General features: G+C 36.3%; 1 pseudogene across 1 annotated transcript; it reads right to left on the bottom strand.

The window, feature by feature from the left end:
- Window positions 1-5,095: 5,095 nt before the first annotated feature.
- Window positions 5,096-6,063, bottom strand: LOC101014535 (annotated as a pseudogene). The gene has a single exon (XR_161291.5). The product of XR_161291.5 is annotated as a 60S ribosomal protein L7-like 1 pseudogene (transcript).
- Window positions 6,064-17,298: the final 11,235 nt, after the last annotated feature.

The raw sequence follows: 17,298 nt of genomic DNA, 5'->3' as shown, positions 1-17,298 counted from the left end.
TTCCCACCACTCGCATTGACAATTCCCCTCTGCCTAGGGCTGAGTTCAATGCCCCCTCCATTGGTGAGCACAAGCTGAGTTGGGTCTGGTTTTGTTTTTTATTATAATAGGACAACTCTGAGTTCAATGCCTCATAATTGTTGGGCTCTCCCTCTTCCCAGTGCACAAAAGTGCTCTCCACATCACACCACCACTGCTGTGAGATGGGGAAGGAGTGGCATTTTTTAACTCAAGACCCTCTTCGGTGCCTCTTTCAGCAACATGAAGTTAAAAACAATATTCTGTGAGCGCTCACTTGATTTTTTGCTGTTACGAAGGAGCTTTTTTGTGTGTAGGTAGTTGTTAAATTGGTGTTCTTGTGGTGGGGTGGTGGGGGCAATGATCAGTGTAGCCTTCTATTTTGCCTTCTTGCTCTGCCTCATGTCCTAGAATGTTTTCCTATATGATGTAAGGCAAGAATTCAATTTTTGTCTTCTTCCTGTAGTTTTTAGTGAGGTTATTATTATTTAATAAATAAGTCCTTCTTTCCCCAATGTTCTACTTAAGGTTTTTGCCATTATCAGGAGATTAGATTAGTGTGGCTTCATTTATATAGATACATAAATGACTAACTGACTCTTACTATTAGTTTCATCATTATCTTTCAAGCTGTTTGGGAGCTAAAATCTTAAATATAAACTTTTAGATGATTTTATCCAATCTAAAAGAAAAATCTGTCAAAATTCAAATGGAATTTCTATTAAATTTGCATATTGAAGTGAGACATTGATTATTTGCATTCAAGAACATTTTATAAGTAATTTATTCAAATATTATGCTGTGTTTCTTAAAATCATTTTTCATATAGTTCAGATATTTGTTATATTAATTTGTCTGCATTTTAACTTTTGGTTGATATTTCAAAGAGAATATATTTGCTTGCCATTTTTTAAGTTTTTGTTTCCTAGAGTAATAAAAAATTGATCTTTATAATATTTTGGAGGCAGATACTTTCTCATATTATCTTATTAATTTTCAGGTTTTTATATTCAAGATATTTGCTTTTATGTTTTCTGATATTTAATGTATATTAATTTCTATTTGTATTTTATATAGAAATTTTCTTAGTATGAAGTTTGAGTTTTATCAAATGACTTTTTATCATCTATTGAGTATCACAAAAATATTCTTCTTTTAAAACAAACAAACAAAAAAAGCCAATAGCTAGGCAACGCTGCCTTAGAAGATCTGACAAATATTGTTATCTAGCAAACATCTAAATGATGAAAAATTATTCCAACTAAATGAACAGCAATACATGAGGCTGTGGAAGACCCATACAGCTGTGTGATTATGGTGGAGGTTTGGGGAAGAAACAACAATAACAAAACAAGTGCAAGGTCAACATTTCAACTTCGCAGACAATAATGACACACATATAAAGTGCAAACCAGTTATTTCAGTTGACTAAATTTAAGGTCTTTACCTCCAATTATTTCTGGTTATAAAATAAACAAAAGAGAAAGAAAAGAGATTATTTCAACCCAAATTTTAAGACAGCAAGATTTAAAACACAAAGTTATACACAATATAGAAGATTGAGATATGTGGGAATTCTGTGTGTGTATGCATGCTTGTTAGAGAGGTAGTGTGTGTGTGCATGAGAGAAAGAGAGATTATATCTATACCTCTGTCTGAAAACTTCGCTGAAAATAAAGAAAAAAACTAAGAGACTGAAATTTACCTCCAAGTGATGTTCAGAGTCAAGGTTGTTTTTCTCATATTAGAAAGCCGTTTACTTCATGCTGTTTTTGAGAAGGTGTCTTTTGAAACACTCAGTGATACAGTCCTGAGTGGCAACAGCAGGAGGTAGAATTGGTTTTCTATCTTCAGTTTGGCAGACGGGGCTATTGAAACCACATGAAACTATAGGGTCAAGGATCATATGATCTTAAAGGCCATGTGGCGTTTTTGTTGTTGTTATTGTTATTTTTTCAAGCCTGGAAGAATGTAAGTTTTTCTGTTTGATATTTGGAGCCAAAAGTTTGGAAGGAGATACTTTTGTACGGAAAAATAAATAAGTAAAACAACGTATTTAGCCTTGATATAAACTGTTAAAATGACACAGTGGTAAGTTTTACTTTTAAATAAAAGGTGAAAAAAAAGAATGATTATATAATAAAGTAATGGTGGACTGCGTTAATGCAATATAAAAAGTTAGAGTTAGCTAAAATTTTAAATTTCCACGTAAGTATAAAATAATTTGCATATATTTAAGATTAAAAGAGTGTTGTATATTTAGTTATTTCAAATAAAATGTAGTTCAGTTAGAAAGTACCTTCCAATATAATTTTTATTATATTTTATTAAGACATTCACCATCTTAGAAATGGTAGTAATATGGCACTGCCACATTGCAGTCTCTCACCTTTTAAAATTCACTCATTCATTCATATTGATGGAATTCTTGTTGTGCCAGGCACCATTCATATTCTTGGGCTCCATCAAAGAACCAAATGAGAATCTTTGCCCTTATGAAGCTTATATTGTAATTGAGGAGACATATAGTAAACATAGCAGAAAAGTAACATTATGCATTTTATAAAATGTTGCAAAATGATAGGTCTTATTAAAAAGATCAGAAAAATGGGCTAAGGGAGTGATGTAATGTTAGGGTGAATGAAATTGTGATATTTGAGCAAGGCTTAATAAGGTGAGGAAATTAGCAGCTGATTGTCAGGGAGGAGAGTGGTGAAAGCAAAACTAGAGTAATTGCAAAGGCCCTAAGGGGGAGCATACTTGGCAGTTCCCAGGAATTTTAAGAAAATCACCTTAGCTTGAGGAAAGTGAACCATTGAGAGAACAGTAGGAAATGCAATCAGAGATAAAGGAAGGAAGGATTAGGACCTTGTAGTGACTTCTCTTCTGACTATATTATGGATTCAGTGAGAATTGTATGCAGAGAATGCAGAGGAGTGTCCTAATCTAATCTGATTTACATTTTTTAAAAGATCACTATAGCTATCATATTCCGGATAAAACATGTCAGGGGACCTGGGCTAAGAAAAGTGTTTGGATTAATGGATGCATTTTGAATGTGAAATTTCCAAGTTTTTTTTTTTTTTCCTGATAGACAGGATGCAAGGTGTGTTAAAGAGAATACGATTAACTGCTAAGTTTTGGACTGAATAAGTGAAGGAATAAATTTGCCAACAACTGAGAACCATTGTAGGTGGCTCAGGTCTGGAGGAGAAAAATAACAAATTTGGTTTTATACCAGTTGAGCTGGCATTTATTACAGTTTTAAGTGGAGATGTTTGTATTCATATACAATGTTTTACATGTACATGTAATATATACATTTAAAATATACTTATATAATATGTGATATATAATAAAATACTATATGCAATATATATTCTTATAAAAATTTTGAAGTAGAGGTATATAACTTGAACTTGAATGCAAAACAAAGTGCAAATAAATAATTAGTAGCTAAAGTCAAGAATGGTGGGATAGGAGTTCAATATAAATTTTATAAATTATTCTGTTAACAATTTGCTATATAGCCTTGATTGTAGCATTCAATGTCCCCAATCCTCAATTACCAATAACCCTAAACCTCAATTAGCACTTGTAAGACTGCTATGATACTGTTTTCTCTGGTTTAACTCCAAAAATGAGTTAGTTGAAAATAACAAGACTGTTATTGGCAAATAATTGTACACAAAGAGAATAAAATTAGAATAAAATGAATTAAACATTTAATTTATTGCAATTAAAAACACTCAGATATTAGTGAATTTTTATTTGTTTAAGTTTTGTTTTAGGAAAAGTATCATAATAACATTTTATTATCAGTTAATGAATATTTTTCTGGTGAATAATAGAGATGTGAGGCGCACAAATGTAAACCTGGAAGAGTCAAGGAAATTTCCTGTATGATTTCTGCTCTCATGCTCACCCATAGTAGAATCAGCTTATGTTCTGCGATGCATTAGGAATGTTATGGATCATAGCAATTCATATTGCAATTACCCAGTAGCCCGTAACTTTCTTGAGGATAGTGACTCAGTTATCTTCATCTGAATAATTTGTGAACAGTCATTGCCTCGTGGTATTTATGGTATAAGTTAATAAATGTTTGCTGAATAAAATAATAGAGTCATGGTTCCTTCTTCCTCTGAGTTTACATTTGAAATATGAGAGCACTTAAAATAAAAATAAAGATCAAATAAAAAATATACATATTTTGCTTTTAGTAATGGGTGTCCATAAATGAGTCTTTCTATTAATCCTGTAGAAAGCATAAAACACTGCTTTCATTACTTCTATTTAAGGTATAGAAATTATAACTGATGTAATTATACATAAAACAGAAATAAGAGATATAAATGTTTAAAACATTTAGACAGATTATCACATTCTGAAGTAAATGTGCATACCTAGAAATAAAGAAAATAAAATGTGAAACTGTCAAAATTTGAGTGTCTACTAAAGTACCTATTTCTTTCTTTTTTTTTTTTTTTTTTTTGCAGAGACAAGTGAACATTTATTTGTATGCCTTTCTTCCTATGTGTATTTCAAGTCTTTTTCAAAACAAGGCCCTAGGACTCTCCAGATTCAATTATGTCCTTGGGCTTGGTCAACTGCTGCAGGAGTCTTAGGGAGCCTTGTACAAATGCTAGAGTGACTCATTTACCAACATTAAACCCTAAGATAGATGCAACAAAGCAGGACTCCTTCCTCCACGGAATGTGCTGATTTCAGACGATGCAGTACCCAATGTAGAAAACACTGGAATTTTTCTTTGGAACTGGAGTGTGATGAGAGATGCTTGCCATGAACATAAGCTACTGTCTTTTCTTTGAGACAGAGTTTCGCTTGTTGCCCAGGCTAGAGTGCAAGGGCGTGATCTCGGCTCACCGCAACCTCCGCCTGGCAAGTCTCCTGCCTCAGCCTCCCGAGTAGCTGGGATTACAGGCATATGCCACCATGCCCAGCTAATTTTTGTATTTTTCTAGAGACGGCATTTCTCCATGTTGGTCGGGCTGGTCTCGAACCCCCAACCTCAGGTGATCTGCCCGCCTCAGCCTCCCAAAGTGTTGGGATTACAGGCGTGAGCCATCACGCCTGGCCAGCCACTGTCTTTTCTTTGACCCTTCCTTTCCAGTTTTTGAAGATAAAGCAGGAAATAATCTTCTCTGAAGATACTTGATAAAAATTCCCAAAACAATTAAACACATGCTTCCACTTCATTGATAAAAATTTACCACAGTTTGACACATGGGTCTAGTTCAGCTGGCGAATGAGCTGATTGATGCGTTCACCCCGATAGCCAGGTGTGCCCATCTCCTTGAGGAAGCCCACTCTATTTTTGGTAGCATGTCGGGCCACTGAGAGGTGGAAAGGGCGCAAGAACCATGAGATCTCCTGGAAATGCTTCCCTGGGAAGGCAATTTCATGAATGAGGTCTTCCAAGCAAATGACGCCAAACTTCCCCAGGTGCTCCTCAATCACTGTGTTGTCTATCAGAGGGATGGTCTTATTCTTGACCTTGGCTTGTCCACATTTCAAAATGAGTTCTCGGACAGACTTCAGATTTGGAAATCCCCAGGTCACATAAGGTTCCACTAACGCAGCATTTTTAGGTTCTGGGGGGTGACTTTTACAAAGACACCACTAAAAATTTTCTTTAGGCGAAGTCTTGCAATGGTTCTCTGCACCAATAAACTCACGCCATCAATTCTTTCGATGCGTACAACAAAGGCCAAGGAATGTTTGTCTGGCAATTCCAAGGCATGAGGTTTCACTTCTAGTCGTCTGAGACGCACCTTGTCACGTTTCTGCCGCCAGGAATCATGTAGGAATGATTCCAGTCGCTTAAACCTGAGCCCTTTTCCTTTCCTCTGCTCCTTCTTTGCCAAAAGTGCCTGCTTTGCCTGGGTGGCTTTGAGGGCTTGATAAGCCTTCCTCTTTTTCAGCAGATTTTCTGGAACCAAAGGGATTTTTCTTTGCTCTTGCTCCGCCATCTTTCTAGTGGTGCAGCTACTCTAAAGTAGCTATTTCTAAGTCAAACTATGAACATCGAAAGCTTTGCCTTTTACCAGTAATAATTCATTTGGAGTTGTTTTTATAAGTCTTTGTCTTGGGAAACAAATGATTTCAATTAACTAATTGTAATATATGTAGTATAATGTACAAATATAGGGTCAGAGAAAATGTGAAAGCGAAGTCAAGAAATCAAAGAAAGCAAAGTTACTTACATACAAATCTTTAGATGCTATATAGTTACAGCAGTTGAGTTGCAGAGTGACTGTATGTTTTCCTGGTGGACAAAGTGAAAATGAAAATATGACTGGTTGAAGATTTCTCTTGTGCATGTGAAAAAGCAAACCCTGCAAAAAAATAACTCTCACCAAATAAGCATACAATAACTTCCGAAAAAAGAGCAAAAATTTTCTTACCACTGAGAAACCAAGACAAATCACTCCAGTAGCACATAAAGGGAAAGTTTACATGGGTTCATTTCTCTTAGCCACTCTTAGTTAAAAAAAAAAATGCCAGAAATTAAATCAATAAAAACAAACATTGAGAAGGCCATACATTGACCCAGTAATCATGAGACTTTCTTAAAATTGCATTCAATACAATAATAAAATGTATTAAAGTAAAAAAAATCTTTTAAATTTTTAAAACAAATTTTCTTCAAAAGTGATCACTTCATCATTGGTGAACATTTGAAATGATATAAATTAGGTATTTTTAGGATAAATACTAAACTACACAAATACCTCATTTATAAAGCCATTAAAATTTTCTAGTAATTTTCTTATTCAACAAATATGTATTGCTCTCTGATACGGTTTGGCTGTGTCCCCACCCAAATCTCATCTTGAATTGCAGTTCCCATAATCCCCATGTGTCATGTGAGGGACCAAAGGGGAGGTAATTTAATAATGGGGGCAATTACTCCCATGCTGCTGTTCTCATGACAGTGAGTGAGTTCTCGTGAAATCTGATGGTTCTATAAGGGGCTTTTCACCCTTTTGCTTAGCACTTCTCCTTCTGGCCATTCATGTGAAGAATATGTTTGCTTCCCCTTCTGCCATGATTGTAAGTTTCCTGAGGCCTCCCCAGCCATGTGGAACTGTGAATCAATTAAATCTCTTTCCTGTATGAATTACCCAGTCTCAGGTAGTTCTTTATAGCAGCATGGGAATGGACCTATACACCCTTATTGTGTATTATATTTTCCTGGGCATTGACAATCAACTGAAGGAGATGGAGACAATGTTGCATCCCAGAGTTCCCCATTTTTCTTGGTGTTGGGAAGTGGGGGTATGGAAAAATGAAAAGGCAATTAGTATAACAGATATTAATTGCTATGATGATAGAAATAAAGTGTGCTTTCAGAGGAATTAGGCACTGCCATTTAATGGAATGGAATTAATAACCCAATGTGTTAGTTTCCTATTGTAGTTGTAAAAATTGTTACAAACTTAATGGCTTAAAAAAACACAAATTGATTCTTTTACAGCTCTGAGTTCAAAAATCTAAAATGGGTTGGCAAGGCTGCATTCTCTCTGAAGGCTCTAGGGAAAAATCTGTTTCCTTGCCTTTGCTAGCCTCTAGGGACTGCTTCTACTCCTTGACTCATGGCCCTTTTCTCCATTTTCAAAGCCAGCAGTATAACATCTTCAAATTTCTGTCTATCTTTATCTATACTTTCATAGTCACGTCTTTCTGTAACTGACTCTCCTGTCTCTTTCTTGTTAGGACACTTGAGGTTACATTGGAGTGACCCAGATAACCCAAAATAATCTCTTCATCTCAAGATTTTTATATTAATCACATCAGGAAAGTTCCTTTTGCCATGTAAGGCAACATATACAAGGGTTCTGGGGATTAGAACATGAATATATTTTGGGGTCATTATTCTGCCTACTACATATATATGTATAGGAAATACACACATTAAATATCAAATAATGAAGAAAAAATATTATTAGAAAGATAATATATTATTCAATAAATGATATTTTGATAGTTGATAACCTATTTGAAGAGAAACCATCTATTTAGATGCTTATCTTCCAAATTAATACCAGAGTAATAATTCCACATGAGAATCTTCTATCTCCACAGGATTTCATTGACCATAAACAATAATGGGAATGGCTTCCCCTAGAGTTTCATAATGTCACTTTAAGCAAATGACCACACAAGCACTTTTATATGGCAGCTGTAAAAAAATCATAGAATTCTTCAAGGAATGCATTCATAAACTTATCACGATCTTTCAATTATGCATGTGTTATTGGTAATTGTAATTTATGTCTTGTTTTTAAATATATAGCATGCTTAATTTTATAAGAAACCTTTACATGAAATGATAGGTATTCTAATGTCTCATTTAGTGGAGTTTGGTAACAATCTATAATTTCCTACATAGTAGCTTAAGTAAAATATTTTACATATATGTAATGGAATATTTTGCAGTTATTAATATAACTTTACAATATGTTTGCACAGAAAACACTTAAGTGATATAATCAGCATAGAAATTTCATATATTGGGGACTTTGTTTAATCATAGCTGATTGTCCACACATATTTATCTCTTCTCTACCCGTACCCCACCAAATTACAAAGATAATATATGAATTTGCTGCTACAATGCAAATATTTGAATTAATAAATGTAATAAAATTTCAATAAATGGAAGACAGATGGGAAGTGGAAGCTTCACGAATAACTCAGGAAAGTAGAGAGGAAGGAAACTCAAGGGTCAGATTTCAGACTGTCTCTTACGTCTTTGCACGGTTTTATTAATTCAAAGTACCCAGATGAAGCTATCTGTGATGGTTAATGTTAAATGTCAACTTGATTCAATTGAAGGATGAAAGGACTGTTTATGAGTGTATATGGGTGTTTATGGGTGTTGCCAGAGGAGATTAACATTTGAGTCAGTGGACTGGGAGAGGAAGACCCACTTTCAAGGTGGTTGGGCACCCTCCAATCCTCCAATCTGCTGCCAGCACAGCTAGAACAAACAGTCCAAAGAAGGTGGAAGAAGTTGATTTGTTAAGGGCCTTCATTTTTCCCCCTTGCTGGATGCTTCCTGCTCTGAACATCAGACTTCAGGTTTTTAACTTTTGAACTCTGGGGCTTACACCAGTGGTTTGCCAGAGGCTTTCAGACCTTCGGCCATACACTGAAGGGCTGCACGGTCAGCTTCCCTACTTTTGAGGTTTTGGGACTCAGACTGAGCTTCAGACTCAGGCTTCTCTGCTCCTTAGCTTGCAGATGACCCGTTGTGGGACTTCACCTTGTGATCATGGGAGGCAATTCTCCTTAATAAACTCCGTTTCATATATGCATATATCCTATTAGCTCTGTCTTTCCAGAGAACCCTAATACAATTTCATTTTTTCAAGTTTAGGACACAACATTTAGAAACAGTTGGAAAGAAAGAGGGAGGTCTTTTATCTGACCTCCTGGGTTTTGTAGTCGGAGGTGTGTTCCTGCTCTACTTACACCAGTCTTTAGTAGCCCCATAATAACAAAACTACACTCTTCATGTAAAGGTTTTCTATTCTCTTCCTTAGTTACCATCATTTGTTTTCCCTGAATTCCACCTTGACGTGCCACAATCCACCACTTCTAACCTACACAATCTCTTTGATAAATGTTTCTCTCTCTCCTAGTTGTTAGAATTAGCTAATTATTTTTATCCTATGACTCTTTGTAGTTCCTTTATAGCATACTAATCAGACTGTTTATTTTAATCTAATGTGTACATCTCTAGCTTCCATTCTTCTGGAAGTCAATGATACAACTTTGTTCTTCCTCAACGTATCATATTAATGCTACCTAAATTCAATCTAAAACAAATCTATCTATAAATCTACAAAACACAATAGTGTAGATAAATGAATTAATTGGATTCTATTTCCATACGTCATTTGAATTGGCAAATTGTATTTCCTATTATTCATTTTTTTCACAAACCATAATTCATTTATTTCACAGGATCCTTGGGGTGTTGCTTCACCAGCTGGAAACCTCTGTGGCTAGTGGTGCCTTTGCCCGAGTTTTTACTCTGATATACTGGACTTGTTCCACTCACTAGGCCTGGCAGCCTGCCCTCGGCTCACACTACCGGCCCAAATCTCATGTCTGCCAAGAGCGAATCAGGCACAGAGTGGTGAGTGGTGCTTGAGAGAGCAAGCGTTGGGCCCAGCCACTGCTCACAGCCAGGCATGCAGCTGCAGTGGAGCAGGCAGCTCCAGCCACTGGAATGCGCACTGGTTGCCTGCAAGGTTGTGACTGGACCAGGCATACCGCAAGCAGCTTCCACAGCTGGCAACAGGGAACATAGTGGCACCTGGAAGCTTTGAGATGCCGAGGAACTGCAGAGCCCCAGAGAGGGTGTCGCAGACCTATCTCAGGGAGTTCCTAGATCTGGGCTCCCTAAAGGGTCACAGCTCTTCTCTCCTCCCCTTGTCACCCGCAATGTGGTGAACAACAGGGACATGTTTCAGCCCTGTTTTTGTTACAGCTCTTTTAGCCCAGCCCTACCATTCAGCAGGTCCTGATTTCTTGTCCTGGATCCAGGAAGAATGAGGTATGTGAACAAATGGAGTATGAGCAAGGTGAAGAGGAGCTTTATTGAGCAGTAGAACAGCTCAACAGAGAGCTGCAGTGGGTAGCTCCTCTCTGCAGGCAGGTCAGCCTGTTGAGTGTTCAGTTCTCAGCAAAGATGAGACCCTGGAGTGAGTAGCTTCTCTCTGCAGCTGGTAGTCCCAAGATCTGTTCAGCTCTCAGCTGAGAGGAGACTTTAGAGTGGGTAGCTCCTCTCTGCAGTTGACCAACCCCTGCAGTGCTCCAGTATGGATGAGTCTGGGAATTTTTAAGGGTTTCAGAGTGGAGGCAGTGCATGCCGATTGGTTCATGAGTGGCCATGGGTGGGCCCAGAAAAAGCATCATTAGTTCCCACTTCAGTTCATGGGACTGGTAGCCTAACCCCCATGCTTCAGGCCTTTCCCAAGCTCGAAGGTGGACTTTACCAAGGACCTGCCCTTTCCCCCACAAGCCTGTCTGCCTCCTGCTGCTGCTCATGGTGCTCAGACTGTTTATGCTGAGGGGGTACCTGCAGGTCTGCCCTGAGCTGTTCTCAGTAGCCCATCGGTCTTCCTCCCTTGCTTGTAATGCCCAAAGTTTAGAGGGGACCAAGGCTGCAGGGGGCTGGTATATCAATACTGCCTCGAGTGTGTGCACACCTGGCCAGATTGTGACAGCACTAGGCTCAGCCTCAACTTTGCTCCCAGATCAGGGTGGATGCCAGGAGCTGGGAGAGACCAGGCAGTGGGAGCAGGTACCTCTGAGTCTGTCAGGGAATGTGTGGATGGGGAGCTTTTCAGGCCCCTGGGAGTGTAGAAATGCCCAGGTCCACAGCTGCAGTTTGCGCAGCTGAAGCTGCACCCAGGAAGATGGGGCTCCTACCTCCTTCCGGCCCCCAGAAACACAGAGAGGCTAAAGTCTTCAGCTGCAGATTAGCAACTACAGTTTTGCCCAGGAAGTTCAAGGCTCCTACCCTGCCAGCTTGGAAGTGTGTGGGACTTCTACCTGTTCCTGGCTCCTACTGCAGCAGGATCTTCCCAGGGGTCGCTCCAGAGGGGTCATCGCTGCCATCATTTATAAAACAAAAGTGTTGTGCCAAATGAACGAGATTCAGAACCTATTCTCTATTGATGAGGTCTCAGGGGTGAGACAAATACAGAAATCTTGTGTCAAATAAGTAGCTAATATAAACTGTTGCAGAAACATGTACAAAGAAATTTGGACTGATAAAAATACTCCCCCTAAAGATGTCATGACAGGAAAAATAACATTCAATTGATCCTAGAAAAATGGAATGAATAGCATCAGATTAGGCAAGAAATTGTAGTACAACCATAGAGATCAGCGTGTGCAAAATCACATATAGATGAAAGAGCCTTCTTTGTAAAGGCATTAACTAAAGAACCTTTATTAGTGTCTTGGAGACCTGTAATAGTTACAAAAATGATATTTTGGAAATACTCTGACCTCTGCATTTGACTCTCCTGCAGTGATTTAATATTTCTACTGTTCATTGATTGAAGGTTTATTCTGCTTTTTTTCATACTTTCTTTCCCTTTGTTGCAACTATAATAGCCACATTCAAACTCACACAGTTGACTGCAATAATAACAAAAATGACTGTGAGTTTATGAATATCTGACAAATCCCTTTAGAAAGTTCACTCATAATTCAGTGGACAGGTGGTTGAGAAAAAAAAAATGAAAAGGCCGTTCCTAAAAAAGCTTATTCAATTAAAGCCTCAGAGAGAAAGGAGAAAACACGTGATGTACCCTTCAGTAAATACTGCTTTCAGAAAAGGAGCTGATCTTACTGTCCTGAAAACGTAAGTAAAACGTCTTTGCCTATATAATGGAGAAATACTTGTCTAAGTCTTTTCTCTGCAATCCAACATCATGAATAACACAGTATCATAATTATTTTACTAACATTTATTATGTAATTATCCACTGAATTTTTTACAATAGTTCACTCAAGTAATTTTTGCCTGGAATTATTTTTCATTTATTGTCAGTTCCTTCAACTGTATTATTGTCTTTGGTCAGCAAACTTGCTGTAATGTTTCTCATATTAAAAGACTCATACAAACAACTGCCCTTGACCTGCTTATCAGGTCCCAACATCATGTGCCTTCCCTTGTCCCTTTCACATGTGCATGAAAATATTTCAATATTAATTCCCCGATATTATCAATAACACAGGACTCTATACTGATTTTAAAATGAAGCACAGAAACATCTAAGGAAAGATGTTCTTACTCTCAGTTCTGTTGACACTTTAATTACATAGAGGGGTAGGAATAGGTGATCAAGATAGACAATGGCAAAGGGTGATTCCCCTACACACACATAAGAGTAGCAAGAACTAAAGGCTACAGGGAAACACTGGATGTCTGGACTAATCTGTATGCCAGTAAAATAATAACTACCACAAAAGACTAATGAAAATTAAATATTGCATCTTTTACTGTATGTATGACAGTAATAGGCCCTAACTGTTCAAAGTTTTTATTGTTTCAACTATTATAATACATGGTCTTAGTTTACCAACACTTATTAAATAATGTATTTTTATTTTTTGCCTTAAAAATTTTTGTCACTGTATATGCAGGCAATAGCAGAAATATAATATTTCCTTACTCAGAAAAATATTTTTAAAATTATAATCAATGGTGAAAAGTTAAAATATTTCCCTCAGGAAAAAGACAAGGATGTTCACTCTAGAGACTTCTATTTAGCATAGTTCTGGAAGTCCTAGCCGGAATAGTTAAGGAAGAACAATAAATAAAGGCATTCAAATTAGGAAGAAAGAAGTAAATTGCTTGGTCTGTAGATGACATGATCTTATATACTTATAAATCCAGAAGACTCCACCAAACAACTGTTATATAAACAAATTCAATACAGTTGCAGGATACAATATCAGCATAACACAAGTCATTAGCACTTATATATACTAACAACAAACTATCCAAAAAACATATGGAGAAAACAATCTCATTTAAATAGCTACAGAAATAAAAATAAAATCTGTAGGATTAAATTTGAACAAGGAAGTAAAGTATCTGTACACTGAAACTATAAATCACTGATGAAAAATTGAAATAGACACAAATATATTGAAAGACAGTGTATGTTTATGGATGAGAATATTGTTAAAATATCCATACTACCTAAAGTGATATACAGATTTAATGTAATCCCTATCAAAATATTAATGACATTTTTCACAGAAATAAAGAAAATTCTAAAATGTGTATGAAAACTCAAAAGAACCAGAGACCCAGAACAGCCAAAGCACTCTTGAGTAAAAAGAATGAAGCCAGATACATCAATACGTAACTACAAAATCTGTTACAAAGCTATAGTTGTCAGAACAGCATGGTACTGAGGTAAAAACATATGTATATATACAGAGAGAGAGAGAGAGAAAGAGAGAGAGAAATGCAATAGACTAGAAAACACAGAAATAAGTCTATGCATTTACAGTCAATTGATTTTCAACTAAGATGCCAAGAATACACAATGGGGAAAGAATAGTCTCTTCAATAAATGGTATTTGGAAAACTGGATAGCCACATACGGAAGAATGAAATTAAATCCTCATCTCACACTATTTACAAAAGTCAACTCATTATGAATCCAATACTTAAATATAAGACCTAAAACTGTAAAACTACTAGAAGACAACATAGAGGAAAGGTCCCAAGACATTGGTCTTGGAAATGAATTTTTGGAAGTTACTCCAAAAACAGAGAAAACAAAAGCAAAAATGAGATTGCATCAAACTAAAAAGTTCTTGTAACGTGAGGAAACAATAAACCAGGTAAGGAAACATTCTCTGGAATCAGGGAAAATATTTGCAAACTGTACACATCAGATAAAAGCATACTATCGAAAATACATAAGTAACTCAAACAATTCAATGGTAAGAAAACAAATAATATCATTAAAGCATGAGTAAAATGTCTTAAAATTATATATACAAAAACCCAACAGGTAAAATTAAAAAAAGGAAGGAAAAAAGCTCAATATCAAATTAAAGAGATCACCTTATACCTGTTATAATGGCTGTTATTTAAAAGGATGAAAGATAACAAGTGTTGGCTAGAACGTAGATAAATGGGAACTCTTGTACACTGCTGGTGAGAAAGTAAATTGGTACAGCCACTATGGAAGCTAGTACAGAGTTTTCTCAAAGAGTTAAAAATAGAGCTACCGTATGACCCAGAAATTCCACTACCGGGTATATATCCAAAGGAAATGAAATTAGCATGTCAAAAAAATACATGCACTCCCATGTTCATTGCAGCATTATTTGTCACAGTCAAGACACAGAAATAACCTAAGTGTCCTTCAACGGATAAATGAATAAAGAAAATGTGTTATATACGCACACAATGCAATAATATTTTACCTTAAAAACGAAGTAAATCTTGCCATTTGACATGAATGAACCTGGAGGAAATTAAGTGAAATAAGACAGACACAGAAAGACAAATACCATGTGATCTCACTTACATGTGGAGTGTAAAAAAGTTGAACTCATAGTAACAGAAAGTATTATAAAAATTATTATAAATTGCTGGTTACCAGAGGCTGGAGTTGGGGAATTGTGGAGAATTTGGTCAAAAAATACAAAATATCAATTAGGTTTTACTAGAACATAGAGTAAAAGATCTATTATATATCATGGTGACTATAGTTAATAACAATATACCTTACAGTGAAAATTTCTAAGTGTAGATTTTAAATGTTTTTGCCAGAAAAAAATGATAAATAGTTGAGGTGATAGATATGTTAGTTTGATTTAATCATACTGCAATGTATACATATATCCCATCATTCTGTTGTACATCATAAATATATATAAGTTTTACTTGCCAAATAAAAAAATTAAAAGAGGCCAGGCGCGGTGGTTCACGCCTGTAATCCCAGCACTTTGGGAGGCCAAGGCGATCGAGACCATCCTGGCTAACGCGGTGAAACCCCTTCTTTACTAAAAATACAAAAAATAAGCCGGGAGTGGTGATGGGCGCCTGTAGTCCCAGCTACTCTGTAGGCTGAGGCAGGAGAATGGCGTGAGCCCGGGAGGCGGAGCTGGCAGTGAGCCGAGATCCCGCCACTGCACTCCAGCCTGGGTGACAGAGTGAGACTCCGCCAAAACAAAAAAAAAAAAAAAAAAAAAAAAAAAAAAAGAAAACTGCTTCAAATATTCCCCCAAATAAAAACATTACAAATTGTTATAAACAATCTACTGACTGAAAAAAAAATTTTTTTAAGTAAAACTTACATAAACATTTTTCCTATAATTAGTAAAAGTAAGATGTTCAGATGAAAGCATTCTAAGTGTTGTTGAAATATCTGTTGGGTTAGCAGAATCAAGTTTTCTTGGTGCTAATTTTTCATATTCCTTAGAATGTCATTCTTTCATTATTTCTTCAACTGTATAAGTCATTTCTTCCAGTAGTAGGTATATAATTTTGTTGTGTGTACTTGTGTATGTTCGAAAGAAAGAAAAACTTAATGCATTTTTTTCTACCATATCTCTACTTGCAGGAGATAATTTTTTACAGAATGATGTTAGTGTGACAATTGGGTAAAATAATCTAGTAAGAGTCTAATTCATAAATTAAATTACCTGAAAGAAAAATTACCTTTGATAATTGTAAGCCTATGTACATTTCATTATCTCCACAAGCCAGACTTAGTACAATGAGTACTCTAGATTAAACATTTAAAATTAAAGTATCCAGTTATAATGATTGTTACAAGAGATTTATGGTAAAATCTCTTAATCTGCTACTCATTTTTCTTGACTACTCAGTAGCTCAGAAATGTATAACACTAGAAGGCAAGCAGATTTTATGATTATGGTCAAAGTTTCTTAAGACATGGCTACAGAGATTTTTCTGAAATTCCTTCTGTTGTAATTTCTAAATATTTGACAGGAGTGTAGCCTTCATAGTAAACGTGTAAACATTATACCTGTCTTATATAGAAGTATGTCAGATAATCTAACCCTTTCTTACTCCTTGTATTCATCTACAAGGGCTTCCATAACAAGACACCATGATCTGGGTGGCTTAAGTTACAGAAATTAATTTTTTTCACAGTTCTCAAGATTTGAAGTACAAGGTCAAGATAAAAGCAGGACTGGTTTTGCCTGAGGATTATCTTGGTTTGCAGATGGTCAACTTCTTGCTCTGTCCTTACATGATCTTTCCTCTGTGCCTGTACAGAGACAGAGAGAGACAGGTCTCTGTTATCTCTTTTTTTTTCTTATAAGGACATCAGTCTTTTTGAATTAGGGACTCACTCTTATGACCGCAATTAACTTTATTACCTCCTTGAAAGCCCTGCCTCCATACTGAGTCACGTTGAGTGCTAAGGTTTCAACTTATGAATTTCAGGTTGCACAGTTCAGTCTATCACCCTCCCCCTTCAGGAGAATTTGTTGTTCTCACCCAGTATTTAATTCCATATCTTCAGAGCTGGTTACTCTGAGAGTTGTGATAAATTTACCCTAATACAATGATGATCAGATAGCTTTATTTCTTCATTAGGTGTTTGAATACCTTGTTAAAATGCCAATTATTTTTTCTGTGAGCTCAGATGGTAGACTTTGGCAGGAAGTATTCTCTTCCACTAATGCTTAAAAAAATCATTTCACACACTATGATTAAGAAATTAT

Source organism: Papio anubis, chromosome 7 (genome assembly GCF_008728515.1).
Source record: "Papio anubis isolate 15944 chromosome 7, Panubis1.0, whole genome shotgun sequence".
In the NCBI taxonomy this organism is placed as follows: domain Eukaryota; kingdom Metazoa; phylum Chordata; class Mammalia; order Primates; family Cercopithecidae; genus Papio; species Papio anubis.
Note: the sequence above shows the minus strand (reverse complement) of the source record. Positions and strands in the feature narration are given on the sequence as shown.